The sequence below is a fragment of the Stegostoma tigrinum genome, chromosome 7 (assembly GCF_030684315.1).
Source record: "Stegostoma tigrinum isolate sSteTig4 chromosome 7, sSteTig4.hap1, whole genome shotgun sequence".
Lineage (NCBI taxonomy): Eukaryota > Metazoa > Chordata > Chondrichthyes > Orectolobiformes > Stegostomatidae > Stegostoma > Stegostoma tigrinum.
The window spans coordinates 99,603,507-99,622,245 of NC_081360.1; the positions used below are offsets into that span (position 1 = coordinate 99,603,507).

Below are 18,739 nucleotides of genomic sequence, written 5' to 3' on the forward strand. Positions count from 1 at the left end.
CCTACAGACCCCTTTGCCCATTTCCAACACTCTGTCACCACCTGGACCCCTCCCCTCTGGCCTTTTACCTGCACGTGGATCTGCTTTCCACTTAACCCACTCTATGTTCTGCATATAAACCAATAATTCCTAGCTACCATCAGTCACTGGACCTGAAATGTTAATTCTGATTTTTCTTCACAGATGATATCAGGCCTGCTGTGATATTCCAGCAACTTCTGCTTTTGTTTGGAATTATAATCTGGTGTTGTGTAACTTCTTACTTTGTTCAACCTAGTCCAACGCTGGCACCTCCACATCATGTCTGTGTAAAGGGTAGAGTGGCGATTGTGTGTAAAGGAAGGACTGTGCACATTGTCTGTGTAACGTGTGGGACTGCTCGTGTGTGTTAAAGTGTCGACTGTGCATTATTGCCTGTGTAAACGGGTGGGAGTGCACGTGTCTTAAAAGGGCAGGATGTTTAAGTTACCTGTGTAAAGTGCAGGACTGCGCATGTGTGTTTAAAGGGTGGATTATTCATGTTGCCTGTATAGGGTGTGAGACTATGCATGTGTTTAAAGGGTGTTCTGTGCATATTACCTATGTAAAGGGTGGGACTGCCCATGTGTGTTTAAAGGGCAAACTGCGCACATTGCCTGTGTAGGGGATGGGTCTGCGCACTTGCCGGTGAAATAGGCGGGGGCGCGCACGTCGCCTGCGTCAGAAGTCGGGAAGGTGGTCTACCTTTGACGGCGGGAATGCGCATGCCGTCGGCATGAGGTATGGGGGCGCGCACGTCGCCTGCGTCAGAAGTCGGGAAGGTGGTCTACCTTTGACGGCGGGATTGCGCATGCCGTCGGCATGAGGTATGGGGGCGCGCACGTTACCTTGTCACGTAACGTGCCGTCAGCGCGTGCATCGTAAGCGCGGGATTCACCGGTCGCCCGAGACACGCGCTGTGTGGTTGCTAAGGGAGCGCGAGCCCGGCCGCTTGCCGTCAGGAGGGAGCGGAGTTGAGCGCCGACAACCTCATTCAGGGCCACTTACTTACTTCCTGATTGATGGACGATGTGAGGAGAAGGCGGGTGTAGGCATCGTCAGGGTCCCGGAGAGAACCCGGTCCAAGCGGCAGGCGACGGGGAGTGGAATGCCGTGAGGCGGCGCCGCTGAACATGATCCGCCTTCAGCCCCGGGAGCACAGGCCTTTCTGGGAAGACAAGGAGTGGGGAGAGAGACGGGGTACAGGGGGAAACGTCAGCCTGAGCCCGGAGCTGCCGCCCGGGCAGCGTTTCCTTTAACCCGCCGGCCCGGCCCAGTGTCCCCGGTAAGAGCTCGAGCATTTGGGCGAGGGAGGAGGATGCCAAGGGGTGGGCTATCGGAGGGAGTAAGGAAGAGAGGAGCTATGGGGTCTGAGGGGGAGCTGGTTGGAGCCGGGGGGGGGGCAGTGTGGAGGCTGTGGAGTATGGGGGAGCCGGGTGGAGCCCGGGTGGGGGGTGGAGGCTGTGGATTTTGGGGGAGCCGGTTGGAGCTGCGGGGTGGGGGGAGCCGGGGTGGGGGCTGGAGGTTGTGGAGAATGGGGGAGCCGGTTGGAGCCGGGGGGTGGGGGGTGGAGCCGGGGGGGGTGGGGGGAGCCGGGGTGGAGGCTGTGGAGTATGGTGGAGCCGGTTGGAGCTGGGGGGGGTGTGGGGGGAGGCTGTGGAGTATGGGGGAGCCGTTTGGAGATGGGGGGGGGTGTGGGGGGAGGCTGTGGAGTATGGGGGAGCCGGGGTGGGGGGTGGAGGCTGTGGAGTATGGGGGAGCCGGGGTGGGGGGTGGAGGCTGTGGAGTATGGGGGAGCCGGGGTGGGGGGTGGAGGCTGTGGAGTATGGGGGAGCCGGTTGGCGGTTGGGGGACGGTGGAGCTGGGGCGGGAGCGGGAGTTGGGGGTGGTGGGTGAATTGTGTGGAGGGGAGGTGGTTATCAAGAGCGAACGTGGAGATGGTATTGAGAGGAATTTTGGGGATATCAAGGTAGTGGAGGGTGCTATGTGAAGTGGATTAGCATGGGTATGGGAATTCTGATAGGGTTGGGGTGATATGGAGGAGTAGAGAGGTTATCGTCTGACACAGTGGGGTGACAGGAAAAGGGAGTGTAGGATTGCAAGCTGTGAAGTGGCATGGGGATCAGTGTTGGGGCCTCAACTATTTGTCAACTGTATAACTAACTTGGATGAAGGGATGGAATCAATGACTACTGAATTTTATTGATGAAGTCAAGGTGGGTGGACGACTAAGTGTATATAGGTTCTTGGTCAGTCGGCAATCAAGAGTAATGTGGTCACAGTGCAAAAGTGGATGTGACGAGTCTGGATCAGCCAGGATCCTATTGAATGACAGGGTCAAGGGCTCAAATGTACTACTACTATTTCTGTTTTTTGTGGTCCTTTGAAAAGGATATAGAGTCAGCAAAAAGAAACAAATAATTCAGTGAATGACTAAATGTTTGGCAGATGGAATTCAATTTTGTAAAATAGGATATTGCCCACTTCTGTAAGAATAGCAGGGCGTTTTTTAAATGGCGGGAGATTATGGCATTCTGAAGGATGAGTGTACTAGTATGTGAATCTTACTGAGTTAGTATGCAGGTACAGAAATGATCAGGAAAGTAGGTGGAATGTTGCTGTCCATTGAAATGGAATGGAATGGAATGGAATATGTAGGATGTTGTGCAGTGTCCTGATGAGACCACTGTTGGAGGCATGTAATCTCCTGATATAAAGGATATAATTGCATCTGAAGCAGTCCAGAGGTTTATTCAATTGATTCCTAGAATGAGAGAAGTTATCTTATGACAGACTGGATCCAGGGGAACAATACAAAAATAAGGAGTAACAAGCACAGAGAATGCTAGAGAAACTTGGTCTGGCACCATCTGTGGAAAGAGTTTTTGAGTCTGATATGACCTCAGAACTGTAAAATAATAGGTCTTTTTATCCACGAAGGATGTGATATTTATTTTTCCAGTCGTTGGTCTGTAGAATTTTTTTTAAGTTTGCTCCTGGGATCTGGTGTCAGTGGCAAGCCTAGCATTTATAATTTATCCTTAATATTCTGCAGGACAGTTTGGCATCAACTTTGTTATAATGGTTCTGGAGTCGCATGTAGGCTGGACTGGGTAAGGGCAGCAAATTTCTTTCTCTTAAAGGATGTTAATGAACCTGGTTGGTGTTTATGATAATCGCTATTAGGTGGGATTATAAAGCTAATGTATTTATTGAATTCAAATATGCTTATCTGACGTGGTGACCTTTGAACCCATAACCCCAGAAAGTTGATTGGCAAGGGGCTCTGGTTTACTAGTCTGGAATGCAACTACATTACCACTGAAACCATGTGGGAAAGCCTCCCTGCTTTCTAAGGGAACAGCGGGTCTGCATCATTGGATATTTTCAAGGCCGAGTCAGATTGGATCTTAGTTAGCATATGACGGGTAAACAGGAACACTAGAGTTAGGCTGCAGTGGGATCAGTTATAATCTTATGAAATGACTGCAAAGGCCCAAGAACCAATTACCCACTCCTGCTGTTGTATTTGTACATCTCAATTGTTCTGCATTTGTGCTTGGCCTAATCTTTCTTATCACTAATGTATTATAACTCAGGAATATTTCACAGATACTACCAGAAAGAATTAGATCTCATTAGAAAATGTGTGTTATGTTATATCTCTTAAGCTTTGAATCTATAGAGTCATGTTAATGGGGCAGATAATTTTGTCAATTCAAGATTTTCAAATTGCTAAGTGTTCCAGGAAACCTTCGTTCTTGGGTTACTGCTGCTCCTTAAAAGAAATATGAAGTGTATTATACTAGTAAATTACAGGGCCTTGCTCAACAACTACATCTGGGTATAATGTGAGAGCTTCAGAACCATGAAAAATGTAACAGTTTGTACGTTAGTTACTCTTAATAACCATATCCATGTGAGATCTTAATAGTTAATGTCATGTGTTCAGCATTGTGTATAGGAATCAAGGAAAGCAAGCCTTTTAAAAAAATTTAGCCTTAATTTTCTAATCGGCCTGTTCAGAAATGTACCTATGCCTCTGAAGCAGGTGGCACTTGAACCCAGACCTCTTGGTCCAGGGGTAGGGATCTACCACTGCGCCACAAGAGGGTAAAGCAATGTTTTAGTAGATTAGAATGGGAGACTGTAGGCCGTTTGTACAGAGTGCATTTGTGGTATATGTGGTTAAAGAAAAAAGGTCCCATTCATGAGAACAGTCTCCACAAGAGAAACTGATTAAATATATTGCAGTTTGTAATCCTGTTCTGGGGCACTTCTGGTCACACATTTGTACTTTTCTGTTTGTAAGCTGGGGAAGGACAAAGGGAACTGAGATTTTTGATCATTGTAACTATGGAGGAAAACAAACGCATGCATTTAATGGCATACAGGGCAGCTCATTGGCACAGTGCTTAACACTGCTGCTTCTCGATTTCAATTCTAACCTCAGGCAACTGGAACAGGGATGGTTGAAGCAAATAGTACAGATGCATTTAAGTTGCACAGCCAAATGAGAGAGAAGGGAATAGAGGGTTATGATAGTTTAAGATGATGAAAGGTAGGAGTAAGGTGGATAAAGCATAAAAGCATTAACTGGTTGGGTTGAATGGCCTGCGGTACTTTTGCGTAGCCTGTGGAGAGGGTTCAGAAAAAATTTACAGGTAGTTCTCCTATAATGTGATAGTTACATTCTTGCATGACCTTGTGCTATAGAAAACTGCCTTAGAAAATCGCACTATAGGGAAATTGCTGTAGGAGATTGATATACCTGTACAACAGGAAGTTTGCATTATCCAAACAGCGCCCACTATTCTTCAGTCACGTTACAGCCAAAAAACACACATTATAGCAGGATTACCCTGTACCAGAATGTTGCTGTGAATGGAGTGTTTGCGTTACAAAAATAAGCTGGGACATTTTTGACTGCAGTGTAGGAGGTTGAGGGATGACCTTAGAGGTGTGTAAAATCATAAGTGTCATGGATGAGGTGAATGACAAGGGTCTTTTCCCCAAGGTGTGGGAATTCAAAACAATTTTGAGATGAAAGGAGAGAGTTTTTAAAAGGGACATGAGGGAACTTTTTTTTTAAACACAGTGCTTCATGTGTCGAATGAACTACTGGAGAAAGTGGTGGATGCAGGCACAGTTACAATGTTTAAAGCATATTTGGATAAGTTTGAGTAGGAAAGATTTGGAGGGATATGTACCAAGCACAGGCAGGTCAGGCTACTTTAGTTTGGCAGCATGGTCAGCATGGAGTGGTTGGATCTAAGGGTTTGTTTCTATGCTCTGACTGTCTGTCGAGTTTGCATGTTGTCGTGTCTGCACCCGCCTCTGCTAGGTGCTCAATTTCCTTCCACAGTCCAAAGATGTGTAAGATAGGTGAATTGGCCACGCTAAATTGCCTTACAGTATCCAGGGAATGGTAAATGAGGAGTTATGGAAATGGTGCGAAGGGTGTTGTGGGCCTGAGAAGGATGTCGTTTGGAGGGTTGGTGCAGCCTTGAGGGGCCCAATGGCTTCTATCTGCACTGTAGGGATTCTGTGATAGCAAAATGAACTGAAAGTCCTATCCGAAGGATTACTTGTGAATTGCACCACAATCATTGCAGCCTTACTTGTGCACACAGGGTCCTGTAAATTAGCATATGATCGGGCTGAAAATTGATCTATGCCTCGTGGCTAATAAGACACAGAAAAATTATTCAAATTATGACATTAGACTTCACCCATTTGAGTATCTTCTAAGTCTTGACCATGTCTATTGTTTTTGTGTTAATTTGCAGCACTTCTGTGCTGACACTTGTGTGCCTATACCAGAGTCATTAGATAGCAATTATAGGGAGGGATGCCTGGCCAAGTGAACTCCTTGCATCTGAAATGTGGAGAGGAATTGCAGTGCCTTCCCCACTTCGTGACTAATGTGATTTAATTCAACATAAAGTTCAAGCTAAGGCCTTGAACTGTGTGGTTTAAATCATCAGCACATAAATTTTCAATTAATTTGTTTTGCGTGTATGCTCATTTCAAGGCTGTTATTATAATTAGAGAATTTAAATTGTAGAATTGAGAGAACTGGGTATACACTTAGGATTGAAATGAGAAATTTCTTTATTTCAAGGACTTGTCCATCTTTAGAATTCTCCACTGCAGTGTTGTGAATGCCAGAGTTGGGGCTGGCATAGACGGATTTTTGGTATCTCAGAACTAAGGGATTCAGGAGAGGGAAAGTGGAGTTGTAGTCCAGGATCAGCCATGATTGTGTTGAATGGTGGGCCAGGCTTGACAGACTATGTGATCTACTCCTCCTATGTCTTGTGCATATTGACATATGAATGGGTTTATGAAAATATACAAGTGGCCTGCCTCAAAACGCATATTAATGTATTACATATTCATGACACTAATTGTACAGTGGCTTCATAATATGTCTGCATGTAGCTGAGCAATAACTTTGTGAGATATTCAGATATGCTTGCAGGAGCAGTGCATTGAGTCATGCAAGTCCCTTGGCCTGACTGCTTGCTCTGGAAATAATGTTTAAGGTGTGGACCAAGAAGTGGAAGCTCAAATGCATAAGAATCTCCAAGTATGAATGCAGCAAGATAGTCATAATGGCCAGTAACATGGATAATAGTAGATACAAATGTACTATAAGAAGTGCGATTAGCTTTTGATTGCTGCAGGAAAGCACTGGTAAAGCCATGGCAAGCTGAATAGTCAGCTCTCTGCAGTAAATCTCAGTAGTTTGGGAGTTGATGCAGTATTTTAAAATCTTATTTTCACAAGTATTATGAGGAAAACATACAAATGGCCATATTGGCCTTTATTGCCAGAGAATGATTGCTTTACTCGGGGAGCGTTTTATAATGCGTCTCCAAGAATGTTGTCCAGCTTATTTGGATATTCTTCAGATTTGAGCGGAATGTTGATTTGCATATGCCTCGCATATATTTCAGTCACGTGGGGCTATAAATGTTTCAGAGAAAATTCGTTACTTCAACTAGTATGAAGGTTTTTGCTAACCTGCTTCTGTCAATGGTGGGATGGGTGAACTTCCTGCACAGTTGACTCACCAGCATTGAGTTCAATCAGGTGCTGTTAAAGGACCATTCTACACACTGCTGCTACTGGGCATCAGTGGTGGAGGGATTGAATGTTTGGCATGTAGTGCCAATCACATGGGCTGCTTTTACAGAGTTAGTGTTAAGCTTTGAGCATTGTTGAGTTATAAAGAAAGGCTGGGTCTTTTTTCACTGGAGCGTAGGAGGTTGAGAAATGACTTGATAGAAGTGTATAAAGTAATGACGTGTAGATAGAGCTAATGGCAATTGTATTTTACTTAGGAATGGTGATTTTAAGACTAAGGAGCACATTTTTAAGGTGAGAAGAGAGAAATTTAAGAAAGACGTGAGGGGAAATTTTTTTAGAGGGTGGTTTACGTGTGGATATAATTACAGCATTTAAAAAGTCATTTGGATAACTAATGAATAGGAAAGAAAACAAAAAGAAAGTTGCTGGAAAAGCCCAGCAGGTCTGGCAGCATCTGTGAAGGAAAAAACAGTTAAAGTTTTGGCTCTGGTGACCCTTCCTCAGAACTCCTCAGTTCTGAGGAAGGGTTGCTGGACCTGAAATTCAATTCTGTTTTTTCCTTCACATGCTGCCAGACCTGCTGAGCTTCTCCAGCAACTTTCTTTTTGTTCCTGATTCACCTTATCTATGCCCCTCATGATTTAATAAACCTCTGTAAGGTCACCCCTCAGCTTCTGAAGCTCCAGGCAAGAAAGGAACCAGCCTGTTGAGCCTCTCCTTATAACTCAAACCCTCCAGTCCCAGTAACATCCTTGTAAATCTTTTCTGCACCCTCTCCAATATGATAATGTCTCTTGTAAAGTAGGGTGACCAGAACTCCATATAGTACTCAAAATAGCCTAGACAACTGCAAACTGACATCCCAAGTCCTATGCTCAGTGTCAAAGCACTGGAGACAGGCATGCCAAATGACTTCTTTATGACACTGTCTACCTGTGAGATCGTCAGAAGGTCATTGCAGTAGCTAAATATGATGTAGGTCTAATTGGTACCCTGAGGAATTAGGGCACTTGTTACATAGTGTTTGCACCCTTCTTTCTGAGCCAGGATGACCAGGCTCGCATCCCACCTGTCCTGGAAGCATTGTAACGTAACTCAACAGGTTAACTAGAAAATATCTATATTGAGCAACTCCTGCCGAGATATGCTGGAACTGAGAAGCCTGACCTTTGTGCCCATATTCATCTTTTGTCTTAGATATGACTCAAACAATGGAGAGTTTTCCTCAATTACCACTGACTTCAGTTTTCTTGGGCCCCTTGATGCTGCACTTGATCAAATGAGGCCTTGATATCAAGTGTAGACACTGTCACCTCACAACTATTAATTCAGGTCAGACAGTATGCTGTTTTCTCTAAGGTTTCCTTTAAAGACCATCTTTTTTTTCCCATTCACTCATGGGGGGTTTGATTACTGCTGGCTGGGCCTCCCTAGTTGCCCTTGAAAAGGTGGAGTGAGTTTACTAACCTTTGCTAGAGTTGAAGGCTGAGTTTGTGAGGTGTTAAAGGAGGCCAAAATGTTTGCCTGGGTTGGAGTTGAAGGAAGGAATCTCAAATATAATCAGTGTGCTTGTGAGTTTTGATCCCAGAAAACACCAATGGGCAAGTAATAAGGAAATTACTCATTCAAAGCTATGAACTGTTTGTGATTAAAAACCATAATTCTGTAAGCACGTGATGCGTAACAAGTAACAAAGCGCAATGTATCACTGATAATGGGAACTGCAGATGCTGGAGAATCCAGGATAACAAAGTGTGGAGCTGGATGAACACAGCAGGCCAAGCAGCATCTCAGGAGCACTTGAGATGCTGCTTGGCCTGCTGTGTTCATCCAGCTCCACACTGTTAACAAAGCGCGATGTAGTTCTGTTCCCTTTTCTAGGCAGCTAATATTTTTAATATTTTAAACCAGAATTTAGTAAATATTGACTTTAGTTAATTGATACAGTAAAACATTTAAAAAGTGAAATATTGACATGTTTATTCTTTCAGTGGTAACCTGGAAGTTCAACTTTTTCATGAAAGTTATTGGTCTCAACAGTAATTGTGACAATACTTAACGCTACAATTCAGATGTACTTGTCTATCTGAACAAAAAATGAAAGCTGATCTTTGTATCTTATTAGATTCTGAGTTTTCCGTTAGAATACCTGCCATATTAAACTTTTGAGCTGCCTTCCAACACCTCCCACTGGGATAATTGCCTGTAATTTTATTATTGTACCTTTATCCTAAGTCATGGCTTAAACCATAGTGTATTTATCCATCATTTCATATAATAAGGTGTACCTTTCCAAAATGGTGACTTGTTAAGCTGCTGATGTCATATCACTAAATTTTAGTAAATGCAAGTTCCAAAATGACTCTTGTGTGGGGCTGTATTACATGTTTGCAGAGATTAAAGGTACAAGTGTTTAGTCAGCACTGCCTGACCTGTTCTGCCAGGCACACAGGGCTGCAAGCATTGTGTTTTTAATTACACAATAGAAGGATTTATAGTGTCTTTGTGTGAGGGTGAGTAGTGCTGTTGATGGCATAATTGGGGAAAAATCATGTCTCTGGAACTGTCCTACTGGCTTAATGACCTGAACAGTTGTATTATTGTCACAAAGCTCTGGCACATTTTTTTGCTGAAGTAAGTAATAATTACAGTTCATTGTTTTTGTAGGCATTGGCTACATAAAAACTGATTTCGGCAGCTAATCCATTTTATTTTATTTCAGAGGTTTAGTATTTGCTTGGTCAGCATTACATACCTTCTTGAAAGGCATACATAATTCCTGCTTATCATTCTCTATTCCTAAGGAGTATTTTTACTAGTCGAACTGTTATTACCTTTTCTAACTTGATTATTTGTTCGTAAATTGAAATACATAGAGAATGGATGGAATTTCAGAATTGAGTTTTAAGCACTGTTTTGAAAATCAAGTTATAAGAATGGAATTTGACTGATACAATCACCTGATTTTGATTTTAAGTCTTGATGATTAGGCTAGTATTTTGTTGCCCATCTCTAATTGCGTCTGAGAAGACGTTGGTGAGCTTTGAACTTCTGCTGTCTACCTACTGCATGTGCACCGTTACACCGTAGATACTTGAGTTAATTCTAGAGTTTCAATCCAGTTACAATAGCCAGATGTTTCCAGGTTAGAATAGTGTGGCTTGGAAGAGTACTTGCAGTTAGTGACGTTCCCTTGCACCTTCTGAACTTTTCCTTTAAATGGATGTTGTCGATTGCGTGGATTTTTTTTGAAGGAGGCTTAATGATTTGCTTCCTTCAACAATACTTTCCAAACTTATGACTTCTACCACTGAGAAGGACAAGGACAGCAGATGCATGGATTACAAGTATGCAGAAAGCTTAACTGGATGTACTTCCATTGTAATCTGATGGATTTTGATCCTATAGAATAGCTGGTACCACAACATGGTTTTGAACACTATCATTGAGACACCCATGGGGAAAGAATGCACCTAGGAATCCTGCAAGATCATTTGATGGAAGATTCCATTAAGATGATGTCACAAAAATGGATTGTTATTTGCTTCTATGCAAATGTGAAGATCCATCAGGTGATGCATTGGTTAGTACACAATTTTGTCTCTGAACCATGGTTCATGTCCATATTAATCAGTTAAGTGCACTCTCAAATAAGTTTTATTTGACATTTAGGTGTGGATTTATAATGTTGTATTGCATATGATAACCAGGAAATTCCACAGAACATTGGGTATCATTTAAAGAAAAAAATACAGTGCAGTATTATACATCAAAGACACAGTTTCTCGACAGTCTACATCTGATCTTGCTCTGTTGTTTCATGATGATCACATCCCTAAGGCTTGTGTGTTCTCTTAATTTCTATGCACTTACACACAACTGTCTACACATGAGGTCATGGTGAGTATTTTGAATGCAAAGTTGGAATAAAGTTTTTATTTATCTATTCGCCTCATCCTCAATTAACCTCCCTCCAGACTTAGCTTTGGTGTCAAATGTGTTGAAGGGTCAGAAAAATCCCCAAAATGTAACTAGCTGCTAAGGAGCCATCTGGATTTACCTTGCCGTTTCTTTAGGAGTAACTTATTTTCATAATTTGGCTCACTCTACTGACTTAGCATCAGCTAGCTTGAATTTATTGAGGAAGGGGTGACACAGTGGCTCAGTGGTTAGCACTGCTGCTTCTCAGTGTTAGGGGCCCAGGTTCAATTCCAGCCTTGGGCAACGGTGCAGACTCCACACGGACATTCTCCCTGTGTCTGCGTGGGTTTCCTCTGGTTGCTCTGGTTTCCTCCCACAATCCAAAGATGTGCAGGTTAGGTGGATTGACCATGTTAAATTGCCCATAGTTTTCAGGAATGTGTAGATCAGGGAGTTGGTCTGGGTGGGATGCTTTGAGTGTTGGTGTGGACTCTTTGCGCCGAAGAGCCTGTTTCCACACTATGGATTCAATAAACATAATTTACCAACCATCATTTTGGGTACGTTTTAAAATTTGTTCTGGAGATGTGAATGTCATTTTCAAGACCCATCCCAAATTTGACTTCAGGGTGGCAATACACTGCCTTCTTGAACTGCTGCAGTCCATATCATGTCGATCTTGCCCTTTTTAAAATTGGTGTGAATAAATTTGTCAGTTTAATACTCTGGATAATGGTATCATTGTTCTGCAGTGTCAAACTGTTGAGCTAAGTGTGGGATTTTCTAGAACATAGTACAGTACAGCACAGTACAGGCCTTCGGCCCACGATGTTGTGCCGAACTTTTAACCGAAACCTAGGTCTATCTAACCTCCGCCGCTACGTTATACTGTCATGCATATGCCTATCTAATAGCCGCTTAAATGCCCCTAATGAGGCTGACTCCACTACCCTCTCCGGCAATGCATTCCACATTTTCTGTGGTGCTTGAATCCTCAATTCTTATTTGATTTACCTTGTGCACCAGTTACTGTGTTTGAGCCTCGCTTTCACCTTCACAAGTATGATACTGCCGTCACAGACTTCGTTGGCATGCAGTTCTCTACATGCTTGCTAATGAAGTCAATCATATGTTCCCCCAACTGGAAACAGTGGATGAACTGGGCATATCATTTGCTCCTATTTTATATATTCTTAGGAAGCCATCTTAGCTATAGTTAGTTTTGGTTTTCTAGTATTGAATTTAAGTAGTGGTGCCATTTTGAACACTTAAAATGAAACTATGTTTTAAGAACGTTGTCAGGAAGTTTGCAGTGTATTTTCTTTCCATCTCTTCTGAATGCTTATGCATGAATAGGCTACATTTTCATTGTGGCATTCCTTTTCAGAGATTTTTGCTATGTGTTTGTGTTGTCTGTATGAGACTGCTATGTGGAACTATGAGTTTTAAATGGCGTTTTATTCTTCTAAATTGTTTTACACGGGTGTGGGAGGGAACATGAAGAATGAAACTATTTCTTTATAGATATCAGTTCCGTTTCAAGAATCATCACACTGCTAGCCATTTTTGTAAGTAAAGTTGAGCCAAGATTTTTTTTTAAAAAATTAGCATTATGATAAATATATAAGTATTGAAGAATTTTCCAAATGGGAAGATTGATATACAACTAATAACGAACATCTCTAGGATCCTGATGGACTTCATCTTAGGGTCTTGAAGTGACTTTTGGCATGGATATAGTGGTGTAATTTTCCAGTACTGTATATTCTGAAAAGTTTTCATCAGATTGAAACATTGTAAAAGTGACTCCTGTGTTAATTAGAGGGAAGACAGGCAGGAAACAGGCTGATTATCTTAGCATCTGTCTTAGATAAAATGCTAAAATCCTTTTAAGGAGGATAAAGTGAAGTATTTGGGAAAGTTTCAATGCACTCTGACAAATTCACTGTTCTTTGTGAAAAAGAAGTCATGTTTAACTAACTTTTATTGGAATTTGAGGAAATAACATACGTGTTCTTGTCCTTATTTAAGTCCTTGTGTTAAATTAAGTTGGACAGAGATCCTTGATCAGTAGAGGAATTGAGACGGGGGGTTGGAAGAGCACGGAAGTCGAGAATGGAATGTAAGATCAGCCATTATCCTGTTTGATAGTGGAACAGGCTTGAGTGGCTGAATGGTCTACACCTATTCCTATTTGTTATAATCTTATGGATACAGGGGACCCTGCGGATGTGCTATATTGCAAAGGGCAATTGACAAGGTTCCACAACAAAGGTCATGATGTGAAATATGAGGCCATGGTGTTGTGGGTGATGTAATCTATTGGATAGAGGATTGACTGACTATTTGACAAGTAACAATTTAGGTGGTATCATTTTCAGCTAGGCTAGATGAGCCCAGAAGGGATGTTTTACCACAAAAAAAACCTGGAAAAACAGCAATGTTTTAGTATAACTGTATGGAGCATTGGTGAAGACACACTTGGAGCAGTGTGTAGTTTGGCCTTCTGATTTAAGAAACGTTTTAATGAAATTGAGGTAGTCCAGAGGAAGTTAATTTGACCGATGCCTGAGATGGCAATGTGATGAAAGGCTAGGTTATGAAATTTTGGACAGGCTGGATCTCTATCTGTTAACCTTTCTAAAAAAAGATGAACTTGCTGAGACATAATTTTCTGAGGAGGCTTGGCAAGGTAGATGCTAAATGATGATTACCCTTGTTGGAGAGTCTGGACTTGGGAACACTATTTCATTTTTGACATGGAGATGATGAGAGAGTTTTGCTGTTAGTCACAGATCCTATGTCGCATTATTATATCCTTTTCCAGGAATGCTGTGACTGTGTGCCTGGATGTTACAAGCCTCTTATTTCCATGGTCAGAGCTTTCTGTCTAAACTGTTTTGTTTCAGGAGCACCTGAAAACAAAATGAATTTGTATTGTGCATTATTTATAGGCTAAAATAGACTCTGGACTGTGTAATTAATCAAATCAAATCAAATCGGGATGTGGGGAAGAAAATATGAGAAAAGGCATGTAAGAAAGGCTTAATTACAATAATCCTGGGGGACTTCAGTACGCAGATGGACTGGGAAAATGAGTTAGGTAGTGAATCACAAGAAAAGGAATTTGTAGAATGTCTATGGGATGGTTTTTATTTGGAAGCAGTTTGTGGTAGACCCCACTAGGGAACAGGCAGTTCTGGATTTGGTAATGTGCAATGAGGCGGACTTGATTAGGGAGCTTAGAATGAAGAAAGCCCTTGAGAACACTGACTATAATGTGATTGAATTCAACTTTCAGTTTGAGAGGGAGACAATTGAATCAGATGTAATGACATTACAGTTGAATAAATGTGACTGCAAACGCATGACAGAGAAGCTGGCCAAAGTTGTTTGGAAGGAGAACCTAGCAGGGAAGGCGGTAGAGCGGCAATAGCAGAAGTTTTTGGGAGAAATTCAGGATGTGCATCAGAAATTGATTTCCAGTAAGAAGCAACATACAAGTAGAGGATGAGAGAACCATAGGTGATAAGGGAAGTCAGGGACAGCATAAAAACAAGAGTAAAAGCATGCAATGTGGCACAGATTAGTGAGAGGCCTTTTTAAAAACTGGCAGAGTATATCTTAAAAACCCATTAAGTGGGGAGAATATGAAATATTAGGGTAAGCTAGCTAGTAATATTAAAGATTGCAAGAGAATTTGTGGATATGAGGGGAAAGAGAGACCCAAGAGTGAACATTGAATCACTGGAAAATGAGGCCAGAAAAGTAGTAATGGGGAACAAAGAAATGACTGAGGAGCTGCCTAATACTTTGTGTCAATTATAATAGTGGAACACACCAGAACTTAGAGTCAGGCGACAGAAGTGAGTGTAATGGGCATCAGTAATGAGAAGGTTTTGGAGAGACTGAAAAGTGGGAATCACCCCAGCCAAGTGGACTACACCCCAGTGTTCTGAAGGAGGTAGCTGAGGAGACTATGTAGAGGCATCAGTGGTGATCTTTCCTGAATTGTTGAAGTCAGGGAGGGGACTAGAAAATTGCTAATATAACACCAATGTTTAAGGGAGGGAGGCAGAATACGAGAAACTATAGGCCAGTTGGCCTGACCTTGGTAAGATTTTAGAGTCCATTATTAAGGTATGATTACGGAGCACATAGAAGTCCCTGGAAAGATAGGACCAAGTCAGCATGGCTTGGTCAAAGAGAGGCCATGCTTCCCAAATCTGTGAGAATTCTTTGAGGGGTTAATGAAGAGAGCCACTGGACAGGATTGGTTTGGATTTCCAGAAGATCTTTGACAAGGTATTGATCAAGAGGCTGCTGGATAAGAGCCCATGATATAAGGGACAAGGAGTTGGCGTGGTCAGAGAATTGGCTGATTGACAGAAAGCTGAAAGCAGGGACAAAGGGATCTTTTTCATGATGGCACCCAGTGATCAGTGGAGTTCAGCAATTGTTGATGTTAAGACTGCGACTATTAACATGACGAAACGATCTGAGGAAAGAACTGAGGATATTGTTGCTAAGTTTGGATGACAAAGATAGGTGGAGGGACAAGTTGTGTTGAGGAAGCAAGGAGGTTGCAGAAGGACTTGGACATGCTAGGTGAATGGACAAAGTGGCACATGGAATACAAATTGGCAAAGTGTGAAGTTATGCACTTTGTTAGGAAGAATAAAGGCATTGACTCCTTATTAAACTAAGGAAGGGCTCATAAATCTGAATCCCAAAGGAACTTGGGAGGCCTAGTTTGGGAATTCTCTTGCAGTTAACATACGGGTTCAATTGGCAGTTAGGAAGGCAAATGCAATGTTGGTGTTTACTTTGAGAGGACTGGAATACAAGAGCAGGGATGTACTACTGAGGCTGTATAAGGCTCTAGTCAGACCGCATTTGGAGTATTCTGAGCAGTTTTAGGTCTTGTATCTTAGGAAGGGGTCCAGAGGAAGTTTATAAGAATGATCCCAAGGATGAAGGTTTTGTCATGTGAGGAGCTCTGGATCTGTACTCAGTGAAGCTTAGAAGGGTGACGGGGATCTTATGAAAATTGAACACTGAGAGGCCTTTAAGGAGTGGACGTGGAGATGTTTCCACTATTGGAGCGACTAGAACGTGACAACACAGTCTTACAGTGAAGGCATGACCTTTAGAACTGAGATGAGGAGAATTTCTTCAGCCAGAGTTTGTTTAATCTGTGCAATGCATTGCTGCAGAAAATTGTGGAGGCTATTATTGAGTGAATTTAAGATCACTAGGTTCTTGATTAGTAAGGAGATCAAGGGTAATGGGGAGAAGTTTCTATGTTAAATGGAGTTGAGAAACATATTAACCACGATCGAATGGCAGAGCAAATTCAGTCAGTCAAATGGCCTAATTCTGCTGTTGTCTACGGATACAAAAGCAAATAGTATGTTGGCCTTCAAGACAAGGATTTAGTATGGGCGCAGGGATGTCTTACTTCAGTTATACATGGCCTTGGTGAGATCATACCTGGAATATCATTTCTGAAGAAGGGTCCTGACCCGAAACACCAAGCTTTCCTGCTCCTCTGATGTTGCTTGGCCTGCTGTCTTCATCCAGTTCACACTGTGTTATTTCAGATTCTGCAGCATGGGCAGTTCCTACCATCCCTGGAATATTGTGCAGTTTTTGTTTCCTTATCTGAAGATGGATGTTCTTGCTTTTGAAGGAGTGCAGCAAAGGATTATCAGAAAGGTTCCTGGTATGCCAGCTGATGTAGAGCAGTGGTTGAATTGGTTAGGGCAACATTCAGTTGAGTTCCTAGTATTTTTTCCCCTCAATATTCATTTGTGGGATGTGGGCAATGCTGACTGACCAGCATTCATTTCCTATTCCTTGTTCCCCTTGAGAAGTGGTGATGGTGGTGAATTGCCTTCTTGAACTGCTACAGTTCACATGCCTTGGTTGACCCACAATGCACATTCCACAATGGGAATTCCAGGATATTGACCAGCAACAATGAAAGAATGGTGACATATTTCCAAGTCAGGACTCTGAGGCTTGGAGGGGAACTTGAAGGTGGTGGTGCTCCCATGTATCTGCTGCCTTTCCTTCAGATGGATGCAGTTGTGGGTTTGGAAGGTGCTAATTGAAGAACGTTGGCGAATTTCTGAAGTGCATCTTGCAGATTGTACACGCTGCTGCTACTGAGCGTCGGTGGTGGATGGAGTGGACAGTTGTGGATGTAGCATCGATCAAGTTTGCTGCTTTGTCTTAGATGGTGTCGAGCTTCTTGAGTATTAAAACTGCACCCATCAGGCAAGTGGGGAGTATTCCATCACACTCCTGACTTGTGCCTTATAGACGGTGAACATGCTTAGGGGAGTCAGGAGGTAAGTTTCCCGCTGTAGTATTCCTAGCCTCTGACCTGTCCTTGCAGCCATTCTTAAGAAAGCTTGAGCTCTAAAAGACACAAATCAAAACACAAAAACTCCACAGAGGCCAGTATTCTCTCACCACATCACCTTTTAATTCCATAGACAGCCCTTGACACTGATCCAGCTCTGAGAGAGGATGTCTGACACTCCCGTTCTTTATGCAGTGATCAATGGTAACACTCAGGATGTTGATAGCGGGGAATTGAATGATGGTAAAGCCTTTGAAAGTCAAAGGGTTGGTGGTTAGAATGTCTTCCGCTGGAGATGGTTATTGCGTGGCATTTGTGGACCACGAATGTTACTTGCCACTTGTCAGCTCAAGTCTAGATGTTGTCCAGACCTTGTTTCATTTGAACATGGAAGTTTACAAGAATTAGGGGGATCTTGTAGAAATGCATTAAATTCTAACAGGACAAGACTGGGTAATACAAGAAGGATGCTCCCAATGACCAGGTAGTCGAGAGCCAGTGGATTACTATCTAAGAATACAGGATAAACCATTTTGGACTGAGAATTTCTTCACTGAGTGGTGGACTTGTGGAATTTGCTACCACAGAAAGTAGTCTGGGCAACTATGTACTGCTGCTACATTAAAGTCCATGCATCTCTTCGCCATTTTCTATTTGTCCCTCATTTGAGAAGGAAGCCAATGTCTTCCAACTCCACTTTCAGTAGACTTTTAGTTAATTCAAGTCCATCATTGGATTTGTAATCAACTCCTGGAACCAGTGCCTCCTAGTGATTGTAAGGACGTCAGCCAGGTGGACCTCATAGAACGAGTTCCCTGATTGGGGCTGTTAATCTGGTCCAGCCAGGGAGCCCTGGCTGACGTGAGAACGGGAGTGTCAGACATCCTGTTCACTCTGAGAACTGGATCAGTGTCAAGGACTGTCCATGGAAATAAAAGGTGATTTAACAGGATACTGGCTTCTGTGGAGTTTTTGCCTTTTGATTTGTGTCTTTTAGAGCTCAAGTTTTCTCAATTCCATTTCCCTTTTTTTTTATTCTTTGCTTCTAATTTTTATCTTTGTTTTCTTACTGTTACATTTTGCTTTTCTTCCAATTCAAGTGTTTTTATTTTCTGTTTTTTTTTTGTGAATTCGCATGCCATTTTTATTTTTAACTTTCTTAACTAAATCCAGGTGTGAATCTCAATTTCATGTTTCTTGTCTTCTGATTTAAATTGTTGGACAATCACTTTAAGCATCTACCTTATGAGATTGTTACCTTCAGTTTATCCACTACCCCTCTGGTTTGCATTAATCAAGGATTTAAAATAATCCACTGTTATCTCCTCTCCTCCC

The 18,739-nt window shown here is 42.4% G+C and overlaps 1 protein-coding gene across 4 annotated transcripts in view; it reads left to right on the plus strand.

Annotated features, from left to right (window-relative positions):
* The first annotated feature begins 898 nt into the window (after positions 1 to 898).
* ttll4 (tubulin tyrosine ligase-like family, member 4) overlaps positions 899 to 18,739 on the plus strand; it is a 92,732-nt gene continuing 74,891 nt past the window's right edge. For all 4 annotated transcript variants that reach the window (XR_007247943.1, XM_048534664.2, XM_048534665.2 and 1 more), the window contains exon 1: positions 899 to 1,303. The gene's annotated coding sequence lies outside the window, so the exon portion shown is untranslated. The remainder of the gene's footprint in view (positions 1,304 to 18,739) is intronic.